This window comes from Orycteropus afer, unplaced genomic scaffold (genome assembly GCF_000298275.1).
Source record: "Orycteropus afer afer isolate SDZICR_OR568_19922 unplaced genomic scaffold, OryAfe1.0 scaffold00021, whole genome shotgun sequence".
NCBI lineage: Eukaryota > Metazoa > Chordata > Mammalia > Tubulidentata > Orycteropodidae > Orycteropus > Orycteropus afer.
In genome coordinates, this window is record NW_006921608.1 from 11,295,972 (window position 1) to 11,300,939 (window position 4,968).

The following is a 4,968-nucleotide window of genomic DNA, read 5'->3' on the forward strand; positions in this document are numbered from 1 at the left end:
AGTATAGCAGGGATTGTGGGGCTGGCGCGGGATCGGGCAGTGTTTCGTTCTGTTGTGCATGGGGTTGCTATGAGTCGGAAACGACTCGACGGCACTTAACATCAACAACACATAAAGGACTTTATAAGGATCTCTGGTGGTGTAGTGGTTAAGGCATTTGACTGCTAACCAAAAGGTCGGTGGTTTGAACCCACCTGGAGAAAGATGAGGCAGTCTACTTCCGTAAAGATGTACAGCCTTGGAAATCCACTGGGGGTTACTATGAGTCAGAATTGACTTGATAGCAGTGAGTTTGTTTTTGCTTTTTATATAAAGACCACAGATGTTTAGGATATCATTTATAAATCTAAAAGAAACTAGATTGCAGAATGACATATATTTTCAATGAAACAGTATTTATCAAAACCACTCTAAGATTTTTGTGTTAAAGAGAGAGGGTGATTTTTAAAGTCTATTTCCTAGATATTTAACTTAAACAGTCAAAGTAATTAGATGCAGCTGTAATCACTGCAATGGATTCTTGCTTACCTGGAATCTTTGGGAGTGGAATGCTTGGTTAATTGGGAAATATCGTGCTGGCCAAGAATCCCTTTTTGTCTCTCCCTTGTAAGAATCTGTCTAGAACATAGTTCTATGCCTCACTTTATTCTTCCTTTGTCCCTTTCTCCCTCTAGTTTCCTCTACTTGTTTCTCAACCTGAGTATAAGGGGTATAATTTAATCTTTCATCGAGCTTCCTTCAACTCCTCTGGATAATCATTCCGAACATTAAACCCCACTGTTCAGTCTTGAGATAGGAAGGTGTTGAAAATTAGGATGTTTAATTCTCTGGACAACAGACTAGTGAATAAGCCTATAATTACTTGACAAATCCCCAATCATTCTCTATGACATCACCTTCATTTGTTTTCTTTATGGCATGTATTACTGTCTGAAAATAAACAATTCATTTACTGGTATGTGTGTTTTCTGTCTGCTTGACCCTCTGAATGTAAGTTCCACGGAGGCAAGGACTCTGCTGTCTGTGTAATGCTTTGCTGAATCTTCAATACCTGGAAGTGCTTGAAATATGGAGAGGGGAAGAGGAAGGTTGGGAATCAGGAGTTTGTTTGAAGGCATGTCAAGTTTTCTGTCTGTTAAACATAAAAGTGGTGATGCCAAGCAGTTGGTAAGACATATGAAACTAGATACTAGGGAAGAAGTCTAGGCTAGAGATGCAAATTTGGGATGAATCAATGTTGTGACGATATTTAAAGCCTTAAGACTGGATGAGATGACCCAGGTAGTGAGCATTATATGTTGTTGTTGTTGTTATGTGCCGTCAAGTCGGACCTGACTAATAGTGACCCCTCCTTGGGTTTCAAGGTGGTATCACTATAGAAGTAGATTGCCGAACCTTCCTTCTGAGGAGCGGCTGGTGGGTTTGAACCCCCAGCCAGCCTTAGGCACTGTGCTACCAGAGCTCTTGAGCATTATATGTTGTTGTTATTGTTGTTATGTGCCATGGAGTCGGACCCAACTTATAGCGACTCCTCCTTGGGTTTCCGAAGTGATATCACTAAAGTACATTGCCCAACTTTCCTTCCGAGGAGTGGCTGGTGGGTTTGAACCGCCAGGCTTCTGGTTAGCAGTCAAATGCCTTAGGCCTTATGCTACCAGAGCTCCTACATAGAGGACAAGAAATGACAGAATTGGGGCACTCGATATCTCCACACAGGAAATGAGGAGAAATCACCTAGGTGATTTCTGTCCTAGTGTCTCAAACACCTGTTTACACTTTGATCTCTCACAACTGGTCCTGATCACAGTGTTTGGCACAAAGAGACCTTCAATAAAGTGGAATGTAAGAAAGGGTGGATGAACTGATAGATGGATCACAAGTTCTAGGGTATGTCTCAAGGGTAGGTTCCTAAAGTTGTGTGGGAAAGATTGTTGCAACTGCGGATGTCAGGGACATTGAAGCTAGCATGTCAGATGGGTCCTTGGCACAGTTGGATAAGGTCCCTGTGACGATGGCAGGATTTGAGGGTAAAGTAAAAGTATCAGCAGGAGACAAGGTGATCAATGACTGAAAGACAGACAATCCATGGCTGACAGCAGTGAGTCCTAGAGAGTGGTTTAGTTAAATGGCATTGGTCTCAATGGAGAAAGGGTTTTTGCATGAAAGTTTTGAGTAGGATCTGAGGTGAACAAAAACACAGGAAGATACACACTCCTTAGAATAATCAACCATACAAGAGCAAAAGGGCAGATTTGTCCAGGGATAAAGATCAGAAGGCAGGAAGGGATAGGAAAGAAGGAGAGTAAGCACAGGGAGGAAATGAGAAGAGCGCTGTTACTTTTGGGGATTACAATCAATGTCACAAAACAAAATATGTATGAATTGTTTAATGGAAAACCAATTAACTCTGCAAACTTTCACCCAAATCATAATAAAAAAGTGTTTTTTTTGTTTGTTTGTTTTTAAAAATAAGCAACAGTGAACAATTAGGTATGTCCATGCAGGAGGGAGTGTGTGCATGACTTTGTATAGGGTTGGCAGATAATGTTTCTACAAGTGTACTTGTATGTTTTGTAAGTTTCCAGACCTGACAAGGGCAAGGTTGTAGTCACTTCTTTGCCACAGCCAGCTACCCAGAGGGAGCGAGTAGTTGGACCTGTGGGCTTGGGACCATGGTTGCAGGGGACATCAAGCTCAATTGGCATAACATACTACACAAAAACACAGTACCACATCCTACTTTGGCAAGTAGTGACTGGGATCTTAAAAGCTTGCAAGCAACCATCTACATGTAACAATGGGTCTCTCCTCGTCCAGAGCAAAGAAGAATGAAGAAAATCAAAGACACATGGAAACAATTAATCCAAGCAACTGGTACACCATGTGATCCTCAGCCTATATGACTATGAGACCAGAAGAACTACATTGTGTCTGGCTACCACTGTCAACCACTCGGAGGCGGATCTATGTAGGAGATCTTGGATAGAGTGAGACAACAATGTGAAACAAAGCTCAAAATTATAAAAAAAGAAAAAGAAAAAAGGGACCAGGTTTGCTGGTCTGATAGAGCCTGGTGGAACCCCTGAGACTATGGCCCCTAGTTGCCCTTCAGGTCTGGAATTACTCCTGTAGCTTTCAGTCGAACAAAAGACAGGCATACGAGCTGAACATTTACATTAGGTAGATACTCTCCTTGGAGAGATCAGTCGTGGGAGAATAGAAGGGCTGTGTATGCACAGGGAGACAGCTCAGGGGGCAAGGAGTGCATGGGAGGGAAGGATGCAAGGAAGAGGTAACTATGGGAGGAAGTGGGAGGGGAGCTGTTGCATTGTGGGAAACTGCAGTCAATGTCATGAGACAAAGTGTATGTAACTGCTGTATGGAAAATGAATTTGCTATGTAAACTGTCACCCAAATCACAATAAAAATTTAAAAAAAAAAGAAGAAGAAGAAGAATGAGCAACAGAATGGCAGTGTTTACACAGGGAGACAGCTCAGGAGGAGGAGTGCATGGGAGGGAAGGACACAGGGAAGAGGTAACTACGAGGAGGAAGTGTGAAGAGAGCTGTTACATTGTGGGGAATTGCAATCAATGTCATGAGACAAAATGTGTATGAACTGCTGTATGGAAAATGAATTTGCTATGTAAACTTTCACCCAAATCGCAATAAAAATTTGAAGAAAAAAAAAAAAGAATGAGTCAACAACTAACACATGAAATATTTTTATCTAAAAGTTGTCATAGACGGGAGGACCCCTCAAGACAAAAAATAATAGTAATAATAATTTCCTCATGTTTCTAGTTCATTCCCCCATAGATAAATCTTACATGTACGAGATTTGATGGTGGAAAACCTTTCATCATTTCCTTCTTCAATGTGTGGCAACACTAGCCCACTTAGTGGCTGAAATAGAATCCCCACCTCCCTGCTGCATTATCCTCACTCTCCTAAGAAAGAATTAAAAAAAAAAAAAAAAGTTTATTCACTCACCCCTTCAAAATTAGTTACCATGGCACCCACTGATCAAAGTCAGTTGAGTGCTGGCAAAAGGATACCAAAAAAGAAAATCAAACTCACTGCCATCGAGTCGATTCCAACTCATAGTGACCCCTTTAGGAAACCTAAAGGTGGTAAATCTTTACTCGAGTAGATTGCCCAGTCTTCCTTCCACAGAGTGGTTGGTAGATTTGAACCACCAGCCTTCTGGTTAGCAGCCCAATCCCTTAGGCACTATACCAGCAGAGTTCTCCAGCAAGAAGATACTTCGTGACAAAAGACTCACTCAAAACTTCTTGGAGAGGAGGGGAGGAGTCACACTATAAAGGTGAATCTGTTGGAAAAGCAGTGGTTTAAAGAGGTTAACAGGGGTAAGAAAGCCACTAACCAGAGTGTGTAGGTGTCTGTGGGAGCTGATAGGCATAGACCTGACAAGGAAGAGGGAAGGAGGAAGGAGTAAAGAGTGGGGAGCCTGGCCCTTCTCCCTAAGAAAGTACGTGAGATGAATGTTGGGTGTTCCAGAGGACCTGAGACCCTCCACCTCATGACTCAGTTTGTTTAGATGCTGCTTTCTTTTTAGAAGCAGTTCAAACCAGGACATTGGCTGTCAATGATATTTTATGAGTTGTTATTTTATTTTTAGACTTGTAAAAATGTTGCAAATTTGTGATCAGAAATGAGCCTGGCAGTTAAGAATTGGTTTTAAGTATGCTGGGAAGTGGTAGATCACATCAGTTCTAAGTCCCAGAAAGGGTGGGGGAGAGTTGGGGAAAAAGGAAGCTGGGACTCAGGAAATCAATAGCAAAGTGAGAGGTGGAAAGAGACAGTGTGTGCAAGGAAGACAGCAAATGTGGGCAGCTCTATTCCCTAAATTAGGAGCTCTGGTGGCGTAGTGCCTAAGGCACTTGACTGCTAACCAGAAGGCTGGTGGTTCAAACCCACCAGCCACTCCTCAGAAGGAAGGTTGGGC